At 35.5% G+C, this 17,141-nt stretch overlaps 1 protein-coding gene across 1 annotated transcript in view; it reads left to right on the plus strand.

The window, feature by feature from the left end:
• The window catches only part of VTA1 (vesicle trafficking 1), a 76,587-nt gene that overhangs the window by 41,418 nt on the left and 18,028 nt on the right, over positions 1-17,141 (plus strand). The window lies entirely within an intron of this gene.

Raw genomic sequence — 17,141 nt, forward strand, 5'->3', positions numbered from 1 at the left:
TACTTAACCACTGAGCCACAACCCCAGCCCTTTTTGTTTTGTTTCATTGTTTATATTTTGAGAGAGGGTCTCACTTATTTGCTTAGGACCTTGCTAAGTTGCTGAGGTTTGGCTTTGAACTTGCAATCTTCCTGAGCCACTGGGATTACAGATGTACCACCACCACACCAGCTTATCTCCTATATCTTAATCAAATTCTATTCCTGTGTAGGAAAAGCAATGCATTCATAATTTATAAAATGTTTCCAGACAACAAAGAATATTATTATTAATAATTAATTATTATTTTTTGTATACATGTTTGAATTATGCAGGAGTTTGGGAGGATGGTAGGTAAGTAATACATGGTTCAATAATTACAGAGTATGTGAAAAGTACAAAGAAACTCTCTTCTACCCACACGATGCCCCATATTCCTGTCCTACCAAAATTCAAATAAGTAAACATTAGGTTTAGTTTTTTGTGTATTTTATAGAGGTCATTTTTTAACTTTATACAGACAGCAAAATTTTATCACATTGTAAGTGGGTTTTACACAATTTAATTATGAAAAAAAATGAAGGTCTTATTTCACTTGACCTTTTAGAGAATGTATGATGGAACAGAAAGGAAAAACATTTTTCACTTTTTTTTTTTAATTGATTAGACCTCTAGGTAATAGACCATTCCAAAAAGAACAATCCTGTTCTCTAAACTGAGAAAATTCATCTTCATCTGTGACAATGATCTAATGCAGGAGTCAGTAAATTTTTCAAAAATGATCAGTTACAATATTTTAAACTGTGGACCATGATTTGTTACAGTTGTTTGACTCTACTGCTATTGTATTAAGACAGCCATAGACAATATATAAACAACTTAGCATGGTTGTGTTCCACTAAAACCTTTTTTACAAAAGCGGCAACCAGCCACTGGCTAGTTGGCCTCTAATATGATTCATCTCCTTATGTTTTATGTTGTTATAGAGAATTTTTGAAAGATTGCCTAATGTTAAACGAGTTTTCACCATGCAACAAATCCCACTTGGGTGTGATGTTTTAATTTTATTGATGGATTCAGTTCCCTACACTTGTATCATTGAGGATTTTGCAATGCATTTATAACTAAAATTGGTCTACAGTTTTCTTTTTGTTGTCAATATTATGCTTCTCAAATAAAATTTTGAAAATTTCTAGTTTTTTTCTCTGCTTTGGAACAGACTAAATAGCTTTTGAATTCTCTACTCTGTAAATGCTTCCTGGAAATCTTTTGTGAAACCAGCTTGCCCTGGTCCTGAAGATGCTCTTTGGCACTAATTTTTCATGCAAATCTGTTGCCATGGAATTTTTTTTTTCCTCAGTCAGTTCACACTAAATGAATGTGCACTGATAAAATAAGTGGTATTTTACTTCTTTTAGCCAATCTCAATAATTTCTTCATATTTATAGTCCTTACCATTTTTCAGTCCTGAGTTACACTTTAGTATAACAATGTGCATACTTGTACAGAGTTGTATGTATCCACTGGCAAAATATGAGTTATCTTCAATATTTCTACAAATCATTTGAAGAATGAGTAGGGGGTCACATAAGCACACAGAAACATGCAGAAATCTTCATTCTGAAAAAACAAAAACAAAACAAGATTCCCAACACACCTACTGGAACCTAGAGCTAAAGTTTTACAGACTCATAGAATTACTGACAAGGATGCTGAACAGCTGCATTTCCCATATACTGCTCATAAAAAAAAGGGGAAAGGTTTGGTACGTTCATAAAAAATTAAACATATATTTAGCATATAGGCCTAGCATTCTCATTCCTAATTATCTGCCCAAGGGTAATTCAAATGTATTTTCACACAAAGACTTATATGTAAATGTTTATAATAACTTTATCTATAATTATCAAAATCTAGAAGTAATCCAGATATCATCAGTTTTCATGAGTCAAAAAATTGTAGCATATCCTTGCACTCAAATACTAAACAGTTAAAGGTAGTGAACAGATGTACGCAACAATGTGGACTAAATCTCAAGCCAAACACAATAAGCTACCTATTATATGATTGCATTTATGTAATGTTCTGAAAAAGGCAATACTATAAGTATTAGAATCAGATCAGTGAGCAGTCAGAGAATAGGGAAGGAGATTTACTACAAAGGAGCACGGGAAACTTAGGGGATGATGGGAATATCCTGTATTATAGCTGTGGTGGTATTTATACACTGTATAAGCTTTTAAGACTACCCATAAAGGATGAGTTTCACTACATATAAATTATTACCTTATAAGAATTTTTTTTAAATAGGAATTAGGGAAAATCTTTGTGTTTTGTTTATTCAAAGATTATTAAGAATTTTAATATGGTGAAAAACATCATAATTTTACATATGAATACTAAGTGTGAATTATTTTACTGTTCATCTCTTTCATACAGCATTTCAAGTTAATTTGTTCCTATCTATTTATGAAGTATATTTTACCATCTGTTTTTGCCTAATTTTTAAAGTAATTTTTCATACAAAATGCTTCTTCACTGGAACTGGGGCTGGGGCTCAACAGTAGTGCCATTGCTGGCATGTGATTGATTCTCAGCACCACATATAAATAAATGAAATAAACATCTATCAACAAATAAAACAATTTTTAAAAACCCAAAAAACTAGAAAAATATCCTTTAAAAAAATGCTGCTTCTAGTAATTTTATATAATAAATGCCACACATTCTTACAGTGCAATAAAACTTGCAAATCATTTTTAACATATTTTATTTCATGTCCTCAAAAATTCCTAAGATCTAGTTCATATAATTCCTGTTTTACAAAAGAAATTGGGTATTATCATGTGTGGCCTGCCTGAGATCATAAAAGCACAAGGAGACAACCAGAACTTGAGTGTTCTGAGTCCTGACCACTCTGAATTAAGTTTTGGGGTTATTCATCATTACAGTAGAAACTGATTATTTTAAGTATATTGTCCTAATTTTCTCACTTTCCAATTAATATTTTAGAATATTTTACACACTTCCTTTTCTATGATAATACTGACTATAATCAGGTATGTATCATACCAGGCCTCGTGTATATTACTTCTAGTTTACCACAAGAAAAAAATTGAGATTCTTAGCTAATCAACAAGACTCACCACTGTCTGATAACACTATATTTCACTTTCTTTATTTTCTAAACCTACCTTCTGTTGTATTAATGTGTTTGGGCTGCCATAACAAAATCCTGCAGACTTTATGACTTAAACAAATGGAATTTACTTTCACCATTCTGGAGACAAGAAAGTCCAAGACAAAGGTCCAACAGGATTGGCTTTCTTGTTTTTTTTTGCCATTTTATTTTATTTTTTATTGGTTGTTCACACATTACAAAGCTCTTGACATATCATATTTCATACATTAGATTGAAGTGGGTTGTGAACTCCCAATTTTACCCCAAATGCAGATTGCAGAATCACGGCGGTTACACATTCACAATTTTACATAATGCCCTATTAGTAATTGTTGTATTCTGCTACCTTTCCTATCCCCTACTATCCCCGCTCTCCTTCCCTCACATCTTCTCTCTCTACCCATCTACTGTAATTCATTTCTCTCCTTGTTTATTTTCCCATTCCCCTCACAACCTCTTATATGTAATTTTGTATAGCAGTGAGGGTCTCCCTTCATTTCCATGCAATTTCCCTTTTCTCTCTCTTTCCCTCCCATCTCATGTCTCTGTTTAAAGTTAATCTTTTCTTCCTGCTCTTCCTCCCTACTCTGTTCATAGTTGCTCTCATTATATCAAAGAAGACATTTGGTATTTGTTTTTTAGGGATTGGCTACCTTCACTAAGCATAATCTGCTCTAGTGCCATCCATTTCCCTGCAAATTCCATGATTTTGTCATTTTTTAGTGCTGCGTAATATTCCATGGTGTATAAATGCCACATTTTTTTTATCCATTCATCTATTGAAGGGCATCTGGGTTGGTTCCACAGTCTAGCTATTGGGAATTGTGCTGCTATGAACATCGATGTGGCAGTATCCCTGTAGCATGCTCTTTTAAGGTCTTCAGGGAATAGTCCGAGAAGGGCAATAGCAGGGTCAAATGGTGGTTCCATTCCCAGCTTTCCCAGGAATCTCCAAACTGCTTTCCAAATTGGCCGCACCAATATGCAGTCCCACCAGCAATGTACAAGTGTACCCTTTTCTCCGCATCCTCGCCAGCACTTGATGTTGTTTGACTTCATAGTGGCTGCCAGTCTTACTGGAGTGAGATGGTATCTTAGGGTGGTTTTGATTTGCATTTCTCTGACTGCTACAGATGGTGAGCATTTTTTCATGTACTTGTTGATTGATTGTATATCCTCCTCTGAGAAGTGTCTGTTCAGGTCCTTGGCCCATTTGTCGATTGGGTTATTTGTTATCTTATTGTCTAATTTTTTGAGTTCTTTGTATACTCTGGATATTAGGGCTCTATCTGAAGTGTGAGGAGTAAAAATTTGTTCCCAGGATGTAGGCTCCCTATTTACCTCTCTTATTGTTTCTCTTGCTGAGAAAAACTTTTTAGTTTAAGTAAGTCCCATTTGTTGATTCTTGTTATTAACTCTTGTGCTATGGGTGTCCTATTAAGGAATTTGGAGCCCGACCCCACAATATGTAAATCTGAGCCAACTTTTTCTTCTATCAGATGCAGAGTCTCTGATTTGATATCAAGCTCCTTGATCCATTTTGAGTTAACTTTTGTGCATGGCGAGAGAAAGGGATTCAGTTTCATTTTGTTGCATATGGATTTCCAGTTTTCCCAACACCATTTGTTGAAGATGCTATCCTTCCTCCATTGCATGCTTTTAGTCCCTTTATCAAACATAAGATAGTTGTAACTTTGTGGATTAGTCTCTGTGTCCTCTATTCTATACCATTGGTCCACCTGCCTGTTTTGGTACCAGTACCATGCTGTTTTTGTCACTATTGCTCTGTAATATAGTTTGAAATCTGGTATCGCTATACCGCCTGATTCACACTTCCTGCTTAGAATTGCTTTTGCTATTCTGGGTCTTTTATTTTTCCATGTGAATTTCATGATTGCTCTATCTATTTCTACAAGAAATGCCGTTGGGATTTTGATTGGCATTGCATTAAACCTATAGAGAACTTTTGGTAATATCGCCATTTTGATAATGTTAGTTCTGCCTATCCATGAACAGGGTATATTTTTCCATCTTCTAACATCTTCTTCTACTTCTCTCTTTAGGGTTCTGTAGTTTTCAGTGTATAAATCTTTCACCTCTTTTGTTAGGTTGATTCCCAAGTATTTTATTTTTTTTGAGGATATTGTGAATGGAGTGTTTTTCCTCATTTCCGTTTCAGAAGTTTTGTCGCTGATATACAGAAATGCCTTTGATTTATGCGTGTTGATTTTATATCCTGCCACTTTGCTGAATTCATTTATTAGTTCTAGTAGTTTCTTTGTAGATCCTTTTGGGTTTTTCTAGGTATAGAATCATGTCGTCCGCAAATAGTGATAATTTAAGTTCTTCTTTTCCTATTTTTATGCCTTTAATTTCTTTTGTATGTCTAACTGCTCTGGCTAGTATTTCAAGGACTAAATTAAATAGAAGTGGTGAGAGAGGGCATCCCTGTCTTGTTCCAGATTTTAGAGGGAATGCCTTCAACTTTTGTCCATTCAGAATGATGCTAGCCTGAGGCTTAGCATAGATAGCTTTTACAATGTCAAGTTAAGTTCCTGTTATCCCTAGTTTTTCTAATGTTTTGAACATAAAGGGATGCTGTACTTTGTCGAATGCTTTCTCTGCGTCTATCGAGATGATCATATGGTTCTTATCTTTAAGTCTATTGATGTGGTGAATAACATTTATTGATTTCCGTATATTGAACCATCCTTGCATCCCAGGGATGAATCCTACTTGATCATGGTGCACAATTTTTTTGATGTGTTTTTCTATTCGATTCTCCAGAATTTTATTGAGGATTTTTGCATCTAGGTTCATTAGAGATATTGGCCTGTAGTTTTCTTTCTTTGAGGTGTCTTTGTCTGGTTTCGGAATCAGGGTGATGTTGGCCTCATAGAATGAATTTGGAAGAGCTCCCTCTTTTCCTATTTCCTGAAATAACTTGAAAAGTATTGGTATTAATTCTTCTTTAAAGGTTTTGTAAAACTCCGCTGTATACCCATCCAGTCCTGGGCTTTTCTTGGTTGGTAGTCTTTTGATGGCTTCTTCAATTTCATCCATTGATATTGGTCTGTTCAAATTGTGTGTATCCTCCTGACTCAGTCTGGACAAATCATATGACTTAAGAAATTTATCAATGTCTTCACTATCTTCTATTTTATTGGAATATAAGTTTTCAAAATAATTTCTAATTGTCTTCTGTATTTCTGTAGCATCTGTTGTGATATTGCCTTTTTCATCCCGTATGTTAGTAATTTGAGTTCTCTGTCTTCTCTTCGTTAGCATGGCTAAAGGTCTGTCGATCTTATTCATTTTTTCGAAGAACCAACTTTTAGTTAATTTTTTCAATAGTTTCTTTTGTTTCGATTTCATTGATTTCCGCTCTGATTTTAGTTATTTCTTGCCTTCTGCTACATTTGCTATTGTTTTGCTCTTCCTTTTCTAGGGCTTTGAGATGAAGTGTGAGCTCATTTATTTGTTGGTTTTTCCTTTTTTTGAGGAATGGCCTCCAGGCGATGAATTTCCCTCTTAAAACTGCTTTCATTGTGTCCCATAGATTCTGATATGTTGTGTCTGTATTTTCATTTATCTCTAAGAATTTTTTGATTTCCTCCTTTATGTCTTCTGTAACCCATTGATCATTCAGTAACATATTGTTCATTTTCCATGTGATGTAGGATTTTTCCTTCCTTCTTTTATCATTGATTTCCAGTTTCATTCCATTATGATCAGATAAAATGCATGGTATTTTCTCCACCCCTTTGTATTTACTGAGGGTTGCCCTATGGCATAATATATGGTCTATTTTTGAGAAGGATCCATGTGCTGCTGAGAAAAAAGTATATCCATTTGATGATGGTTGATATATTCTATATATGTCAGTTAAGTCTAGGTTATTGATTGTGGTATTGAGTTCTATAGTTTCTTTATTCAACTTTTGTTTGGAGGATCTGTCCAATGGTGAGAGAGGTGTGTTGAAGTCACCCATAATTATTGTGTTGTGGTCTATTTGATTCTTGAACTTGAGGAGAATTTGTTTTATGAATGTCGCAGCACCATTATTTGGTGCATAAATATTGATAATTGTTATGTCTTGTTGGTGAATGGTTCCTTTTAACAGTATATAATGTCCTTCCTTATCCCTTTTGATTCACTTAGTCTTGAAGTCGATTTTATTCGACATGAGGATGGCCACCCCTGCTTGCTTACAAGGACCGTGTGCGTGGTATATTTTTTCCCATCCTTTCACCTTCAGCCTGTGTATGTCTTTTCCAATCAGATGTGTCTCCTGGAGGCAGCATATTGTTGGATTTGTTTTTTTAAGCCATGATACCAGCCTATGTCGCTTTATTGGAGAGTTTAAGCCATTAACATTTAGAGGTACTATTGATATATGGTTTGTACTTCCAGCCATGTTTGATTATTTATCCTTTTTTTAAAAAAAAAATTTAGTTTGTTTCTCCATGATTGTCTTTCCCCTCACCCTCTGTCTTTACCGAGGCACTTCCCACAGATGGTTTTGGTTATTGTTTTTCATTTCTTCCTCATGTAGTGTTTTGCTCAAAATGCTTTGCAATGCTGGTTTTCTGGCTGCAAATTCTTTTAACTTTTGTTTATCATGAAAGATTTTTATTTCGTTGTCATACCTGAAGCTTAATTTTGCTGGATACAGAATTCTTGGTGGGCATCCATTGTCTTTCAGTGTTTGAAATACATTGTTCCATGACCTTCTTGCTTTCAGTGTCTGTGATGAAAAATCCGTTGTTAACCTTATTGGATTACCCCTGAATGTAATCTGCCTCCTTTCTCTTGTAGCTTTTAATATTTTCTCTTTGTTCTCTGTATTGGATATCTTCATAACAATGTGTCTTGGCGTTGGTCTACTGTGATTTTGTGTGCTCGGTGTCCTGTGTGCATCTTCAATTTGTATATCTGTTTCCTTTTTTATTTCTGGAAAGTTTTCTGTAATTATTTCATTCAGCAGGTTACTCATTCCCTTGGTTTGAATCTCTGTACCTTCTTCTATCCCGATGACTCATAAGTTTGGTTTTTTTATGTTATCCCATAACTCTTGGATGTTTTTCTCGTGATTTTTTACCAGCCTTTCTGAGTTGGCTAGACTCTTTTCAAGATGATATATTTTGTCTTCATTATCTGACTTTCTGGCTTCTACTTGCTTCACTCTGTTAGTGATACTCTCAATTGAGTTTTTAATTTGGTTTATCGTTTCCTTCATTTCTAGAATTATTGTTTGATTATTTTTTATAATCTCTATCTCCTGATAAAGATGCTTAACTTCTTCTTTTATCTGTTTATCTAATTCATTCTCAATGTGTTCTTTCGCTGCTTGAATTTGCTGTCTCGTATCCTCTTTAAGGTTCCATTCCATCTGTCTAAGGTGTTCCTTGAGTTCTTTATATGACCATTTTTCTGATGTCTCTACGTCCTCCTGAATATTTAGGCTGTCCTGCATTGTTGGTACTCCTTTTCTTCCTTGCTTTTTAATGCTGCTCATGTTACTTCTTGTTCTGTTTGACTGCTGAGTTACTGTTTACTCCTATAGATTTATTTGATGCTTGGGAGGAAAGGTATTAGAAGGGAAGGGAAGAAGTCACTAAAGAGAATGAGAGTAAGCAGGTAGAATTCAAGGAAGGGGGAATAAGAAAATTGAAAAGAAATGAAAAGACAAAAGAAGAAAAAAATAGAAAAGAAAAAAAGAAAAAAATTTAAAAAATAATAATAATTAAAAAAATAAAAATTAAAATTAAAAGAAAATAAATTTTAAAAAAATTGAAAAAAAAATTTAAAAAACAACAAGAAAGAAAAATGAAAATGAAAGAAAAAAACCCAAATCAAGAAAAAAACCTAATAAATGCAGTCTTAGAGTTTGATTAACTTCTCTTCCAGTAGGTGGCGCTGTGCCCACCAGGCCAAGCTTCTCCTGTCAATACACGGGAACCAATCACTATGCAGCAGCTCCTCCTCCCAGACTGGGCGAGTCTCCAATCCTGAGTGCCTAGGGCCTCCTCTTGTGTCTAGTCACTTCCCCACTTTTCCTCTAGCCAGGCCCCTCTCACGGGTGCCGCTCACCACAATACTGGCTACACACCACGTCTGCTGCTCCTGGGAGCCCTGTTTTCATGAACAACTGGGCACACTCTCCCTGTTTGCCATTCCCTCAGACCCTAAGTTTGTAGAGCTTGGGGCTGAGAATCCTCAGCGAATTTTACTTGCCCTCCGGTAGCCACGCCCCCAGTAGCTGGTGCAAGAGACCTCAGTTGTCGGCACTGGTGGGAGCGGTAGCCGGGAGTTCCGCGCCGCGGGTCCCGAGCCACGTCTGATTCCCTCGGTCTGGCTATAGCGCTCACGGGAGAGCTGGGAGGGGCCCTTAAGGTTTCCCCATGTGTGGAGTGGGAAGGCTAGGGAATTACACACCTGTAGCCGCAGGTTTCAATGAAGGTATCTCCTCCGCTGCAGTCTGGTGACGTCAGTTCTCTGCCACGGTGGTATCTCTTGCAAACGGCGACAGTTCGTTTCCCTTTGCCGGGTGACCAATGCAACGGGTGGGTCCTTACTGTCTCTCCCAAGCCCCGTTTCAAACCTGTGGCCACTTCCTATGAAGGCTCGGTTGGCATTTACCTCCGTAGGATCAGAAGGGCTGACCAGTTGTTTCAGCCGGATGGATTAGTGCTGAGTCACAGCTGTTTGTCTGCGGGAAGCAGGCAACGGGAGCTTGAATTCAGCCAATCCAGGCTCAGTGTGTGTTCTGAAAGGCCCAGACAGTTCGCCCCAGGTCCACGTCAGTTCAGCATTGCCTAGTGATCAACATCTATTATGTCTCTGGGACAGCAGTCTGGCTTAGTTGGGTCATCAGCTTCAGGGACTTTCACGGGCTGCAATCAAGTTCTTGACAGGGCTTATCCAGGATTGGCTTTCTGATAAGAATTCTCTCTTGGCTTTCATATGGTTCTTGCTGTGTCCCCCCATGCCAAAAAGAGCCTCTTCCATTCTTCTTCCTCTTATAAGGCCACAGTCCTGTCAGATAAGGGCCCTATCTATGTCCCCTTTTGACTTTAATATGTTCTGAAGACTCTCTCCAGATAGTAATATTGGGTTGACAGGCTTTACTATTTGAAACTTGGGGTGACACACTTCAGTCTGCAGCATTCTGGTCCTTGGAATGTCTTTACCCCATGAAAAATACAGTAATTCTTTACTGTGCCCCAAGTCTTAACTTATTCCAACATCACAGTCTCACCTGTTAATCTGAATCAGATAAATGAGAGAGATTTTAGGTACAATTCATACTAAGACAGAATTATTCTCCAGCTTTGAACCTATGAATCCAAACAAGTTATATGTTTCCAAAAACTACAGTAGTGGGACAGTCATCGATAGAATAGATATCCCCATTCCAAAAAAGAGAAATTAGAAAGAAAAACAAGGGACAGGTCTTAAGCAAATCTAAAACCTAGGAAAGGCAAATTCCATTAAGGTTTTAAACTTAGAAATAATCCTCTTTAATTCAGTGTTTTACCCTCTGGACCCACTGGTGTGGTAATATCATCCCTGAAGTTTTGCCCACAAGACTCCAGGACAAGTGGCTCTGTCCCTATGACTCTGGATGGAAGCAATCTAGCACACTGAAATAGAGGTGATAGCTCCACCCTTAAAGAGGAAGAACACATATTTACAACTGAGCAGTTTATGGTTAGGTTCTATGTGATCTAAGAAGGATGACAGCCTTCCTTCATTTTGTCTCTCTCAATCCACTTTAGTCCTAACTGACAGTGTTTTTACTGCTAAAATTCCATTTTTATTCCTGGCTTCTGCTTAGACAGCTGATCAATTCCATCAGTTGCATCCTAGTTTCTTTATTAAATGGTTCTTCAGCCATACCCATAGTGTTTTCTGTAAAACAAGCATTCTAATTTTTTCAGTATGGATAAACTAAGAATTTTCCCCAAGTCTCCCATTTCCTGGTTCCTCTTGGCCTAATAAATCCTTCTTAATTTCCCCCTCTCTACATTTTACTATAAGTACTAAGGAGAACCTTCAGTATTTGCTGAGAAATCTCCCCTGCCAAATATCCAGTTTCTCATCACTAGAATACAATTTAGCCAAGATTTTTGCCACTATGTAAGAAGGATCACTTTTTCATTTCCATCTAAAACCTTACCAGAATTGTGTGATTTTGGTTTTTTTTTTTTTTTTTTTTTTTTTTTTTTTTTTTTTTTTTTTTTTTTTTTTTTTTGGTGTGGAATGTGGGATTTAAATCTCCAAGGGGCCATTATTTTGCCACTGGGTAACATACATCCACTAAGCTACATACATTCCCAGCCGACCCCCCCCCCCTTTTTTTTTTTTTTTGAGACATGATCTCAGTAAGTTGCCCAGGCTGGCCTCAAACTTGTGATTCTCCTGCCGGATTTCCAAGTAACTGGATTATAGGTATGCACCACTGGTCCAGCTGGAATTGCCTTTAACATCCATTATTTTTAGTATGGACCTCAAAACTAATAGAGCCACTATACATTAACCAGTTCCAAAGCTACTATCACATTTATAATTACTTATTATAATAGCATCCCACTTTTCACTGTCTTGATTTGAACTTCTGTTATAATATACCATAGACTGGTTGGCTTAAATAATAATAATTTGTTTCTCGTGATTCCAGGGACTAGAATTCCCAGATTAAGATCCAATAGAATAAATTTCTGATCCCTTCCTCACTTGTAGATGGCCATTTTCATGCTATGGCAAAGAAAGAAAAATGTCTCTATCTTATTCTCTGTATCCTCTTATAAAGACTCAGTTCCTTGGGACTAAGGCCTCACTCTTATGATTTAATTTCATCTTAATTATCTCCTAAAGACTATATCCAAATACAGTCACAAGGGGGTCAGAGCTTCACCATTTGAGTGAAAGTGCACAGTTCATTTCATAACATCCATATAATTTGTTATGACAGCCATAGTAGTTAGCAGAAAGCACCATTGTCTCCTTAGTGAAAACTATTCCTCCTTTCTTTCTTTCTTTCTTTGCCTATACAAATCCTAATGATATCTGATGACCTCTTTCATCTGAACTTCTGCGTAGTAAGTTTTATAAAATCTATTTTCAACATAAAAGGTATCTTTATAACTTACAATAATATGATTTATAGAGTACTTGCTTGATGTTAGGCACAATGCTAAACATTTACTATCTAAGTTAGTCGTCTTAAATTTGGGACATGGTTGATCATCCCTACTTATTATTGGGGAAATAAGTATTTAAAAAGAATAAATAACTTGCCCAAGTTCTAGTAACTAGTTAATATAGCCATCGTTGGAACCCAGATCTTTTTTTAATCCAAATGAGCACATGCATTTTTTTTCCTTCAACTAGTTTGACATAGAATAAGAAGAGTTACACATATTTATCTTCTCCGTGAGCTTTTAAGAAATAATTTCAGCCAGTCATTCAGCATAACTGTTAATCTTCCCTTGAAAGGATAGTATCAACATTATGAGGAGGATTTTTGTGCTTTAGACATAATACAGACCTCTACCTGCCAGGACATACACTTGTGCTTCTGTTTTTAAAATCTTTATGTATTTTTTCTTTCTTTTGTTCAAGAATTTTTTTTTCCTTTTTAATGTCATTTTTTTGTATTAGCCAAATACTAGATATGAATATGCCACACACCCTTTTCTTATAGGAGCTTCTATTCCCATGAGGAGTGATGATAGATTAGTCAGCATTTTTAATGGTAAGAGATTATGCCTGAGCAATGTCTTAGTAGTTAACTGAACTAAAGTCAGGTAAAAAGTGGAGAGGGATGCTATATCTGAAAAGAACTTCCACAGAAGCAGGGAGGCAGATTCAGAATGTGAGGGTATATGAATTGGAGGAGGAGAGGTCTTCTAATTATGAGACAAATTCAAGGGCTTTTGATAATCCAAATGATAATAAAAGCCTGTGTAAGTTCTCAGCCATGGGCATACAGAGAACAAATAGAGAAGTATAATCAATAGGACTTCAAGACAGTTTAATTCGAAACAAGACAGAGATAATGGCATATGACTCCTATTTTTCCAACTTAGGTGATTGGAGGCATGGTAATTCCATCAAAGAAATGGCTAGTACAGGGTGAGTAGGTTTGGTTGGAGAGATTTTATTTAAAAAGACATTGAGATGCTAAGGTAACTACTACTTGAAGTGCTCCAACTGGCAATTAGCTATTCTACCAAAGATTTCTGAAGAAAGGGTTGGGATAAAAGTAGAAGTTGAAGCTCTCAGCTCAAAAGCAAGAGGTGAAGCAGAAGTGCAATGTGAATCTCCCAGGGAGAACCAAGCATGATATTGGCCAAATTATTTTGTTATATTATGTGCATGTACAAATATGTTACAACAGATCCCACCATTAAGTACAACTGTAATGCACCAATAAAAAAATACAGAAAAATTTTAAAAGAAGATGGAAGCAAAGATGGACTGGGTCTTTATGTGTAGTAATCACATTTGATTTGGGAAGATAGCTTTTTCATATGGTTATGCTTATACTCTTAAATATACCATGAAAATACTTATATTAAACATCTGTTTGCTTTTTTAGGATGATTTCACATGTCATTTTAGGCATATCAGAGTTATCAGTTTTGTTCTTTAGGTATTCTTCCCATATCACTGGCTTCTTAAACCTTTACATTTTGGTTATCGTCTTGATCTCCTTTGTTCTGAAACAGTTATTTGTAGTCCTTTTATCACACTAAGTAGATTATTAAGTGTAGGTAGTTTTTGCTTTGTTTTCCAAAACTTGGTGTAAGGAGAAGTTTTAATTTCTTTTTTAAATTTTTTTTTTATTTTTTTGTAGTTGTGGACAGACAGAATTTGTTAATTTTTATGTGGTACTGAGGATTGAACCCAGTGCCTCACGCATGCTAAGCAAGTGCTTTGCCACTGAGCTACAGCCCCAGCCCAAAGTTTTAATTTCTATTCTTTGTTGTCATACAAATTTCATGGAGCCTCTGGATAGTAGAAAATTGGGTCTACAGAAATCCTGAAAGGCACAGAGGAGAATATTTTTCACTGTATACTTTTTTAGCTCATTAACTTAAAACAAACTTGGTGTCATAATCAGATGTTAATGTCACAACATCTTACAGTATCTGCTTAGAAATGGCTTAAGGCTCTACAAGAGTAAGTTATTAAATCTCAATTTGTATGAGAAAAAAATCTTTTTTTTTCCCATTTTCTCAGTATAGTATTATATTCTGTTGTATTTTTCAGCTCTTAACAGTGTATTTATATTTAACCAAAATCTAATCTGTTATCCTAAAATTGAATTTCTAATAAAACCAATAGAAAATAATAGACAGTGTAACTTAATTAATTTAGGTAAAAACCAAGTAATACACTTACTTTTGACAGCAGAATGTATACCCTTTTGCCATGACATTTGAATAGACATTATATAAAATTGATGATATAAAAAATATAAAATTGAAATAAACTCCTTTTATATGGTAACTTTATTTTTGATACAATGAAAATTTATCAAAACGTTGTCTGAACAGAATAAAGGATTCCTATATGCCCTTCATCGAGGCTTGACATTCTCTGACTTCATTTATATTCTGTCCATCACCCTTTTTTTTTTTTTAACTTAATTCCTCCAACACACACACAGAGAAGCTATGGATGTAAGTGCTACAGCTAGATTTCAGCCTATTTTGCCATGTGTCTCCTTAGTCTCATCTATTTTTATTCCCATCTTATAGGTTTCTTTTCTCTTAGAGAGTTATTCCTCTGCCATTCATTTTGGCCATGTTTTTCTTTATGGCTTTAATCATATGTATAATAGTTAACTTAATGTTCTTTTATGCTAATTTTATATCCAAAGTCTTTTTCTATAAACATTTTTTCTTCTGATTTCTATTCACATTGTGCTTTCTTCCCACATACGAATAATTCCTATTGCTAATAGCATGTTATACCCTCTCTGCAGCTTGTTATCTTCCTCTGTAAAGTCCTGTTTCTTGTTCTAACAGTTAACTTGCCTTAACTCAAACTTTTTACCACTTTCAGCTTTAAGTTGTTGCTTTCTTAAGGATTCCTTGAGTATTCCCTAAATGTGTATGTACAATTCAGGGGTATGCAGGTATCTTCTTGAAGTTTATTTGTATTTGTTCTTTTTAGATATACATGACAGTAGAGTGTATTTTGATATATTATACATACATGGAATGTAACTTATTAGAATCCCAGTCTTGTGGTTGTACATGATGTAGAGTTTCACTGGTGATGTATTCGTATCTTAATATATGAAACTTAAGTCCGATTCATTCTTCTTTCTTTCCTATTCCTATCCCTCCTCCTTTCCCTTCATTCCCCTTTGTCTAATCCAGTGAACTTCTATTCTTCCCTGTCCCCACTCCTTATTGTGTGTTAGCATCTGCATATCAAAGAGAACCTTCAGGCTTTGGGTTTGGGGGATTGACTTATTTCACTTAGCATGACAGTCTCCAGATCCAGCAAAAGTCATAGTCATTCTTTTTTATGACTGAGTAACATTCCATTGGTATATGTACCACATCTTCTTTATCCCTTCATCTGTTGAAGGACACCAGAGTGATTTCCATAGCTTAGCTATTGCGAATTGAGCTGCTGTAAATTTTGATGTGGCTGTGTCACTGTAATATGCTGATTTTAACTCTTGGATATATACTGAAGAGTGGGATAACTGGGTCAAATGGTGGTTACATTCTAAGTTTTCTGAGGAATCTCCACACTGTTTTCCACAGTTGTTGCACCAATTTGCAGTGCCATCAGCAATGTATGAGTGTACCTTTTTCCCCACATCCTCACCAACATATATTGTTATTTGTATTCTTGATATTTGCCATTCTGACTGGAGTGAAATCTGAGTATAGTTTTAATTTGCATTTCTCTAATTGCTAGAGATGTTGAACATTTTTTCATGTATTTGTTGACCATTCATATTTCTTCTGTGATGTGCCTGTTCAGTTCCTTTGCCCATTTTTGATTGGGTTATTTGTTTTTTAAGTGGTGCTGGGAATACTGGAAATTCATATGTAGTAGAATGACATTTAATCCTTATCTCCTACCCTACACAAAACTCAACTCAAAGAGGATCAAAGAGCTAGGCATTAGGCCAGAGATCCTGAGCCTACTAGAAGATGAAGTAGACCCCATTCTTCATCATGTCGGTTCAGGAACCAACTTCCTCAAGAAGATCCCTGAAGCACAAAAAATAAAATCAAGAATCAATAAATGTGATAGTATCAATCCAAAAAGCTTTCTCAAAACAAAGGAAACAATCAAGAGTGTGAAGAGAGAACCTACAGAATGGGAGAAAATCTTTGCCACCTGCTCTTCAGATAGGATATATAATTGTCACTTGAAATATACTATCAAAATTTAATTTTCTCAGATTAGTGTTCAGAGTCAGCTAATGATACTATATATTTTTTAAATGTACATTTCAAAACTTAAAAACAGGTATCTCATACTTCTTTCTACATAACAAAATGTGAAATTATATTCCTTTGTTTTTATTAACTTAATTTGAACAACATACATAAATTATTTAATAGCTAATACAAAGTACTGAGTAAAAGGCAGTTTTCAGAAAATAGAGTTCACGTTGAATAGCATAAATTCAACTCATTCTTTGTCAAAAATTTCCTTGATCTTTCATAAGTTTTTAAAGAAAGTTTATTTTAAAGAAAATTATGTGGACTGGGGCTGTGGCTCAGAGGCAGAGCGCTTGCCTGGCATGCATGAGGCACTGGGTTTGATCCTCAGCACCACATAAAATAAAACAAAATTATCGTGTCCACCTATAACTAAAAAAATAAATATTTTTTTAAAAAAGAAAAAGAAAATATGCTATGTGTAAAAATTTATGAAATTAGTGTTAAACTGAAAAAAGTGATAATCATATTGTTGGGGATAATTAATTTTTGTA

The sequence above is a fragment of the Spermophilus citellus genome (assembly GCF_964194105.1).
Source record: "Spermophilus citellus genome assembly, chromosome: 5".
Taxonomy (NCBI): domain Eukaryota; kingdom Metazoa; phylum Chordata; class Mammalia; order Rodentia; family Sciuridae; genus Spermophilus; species Spermophilus citellus.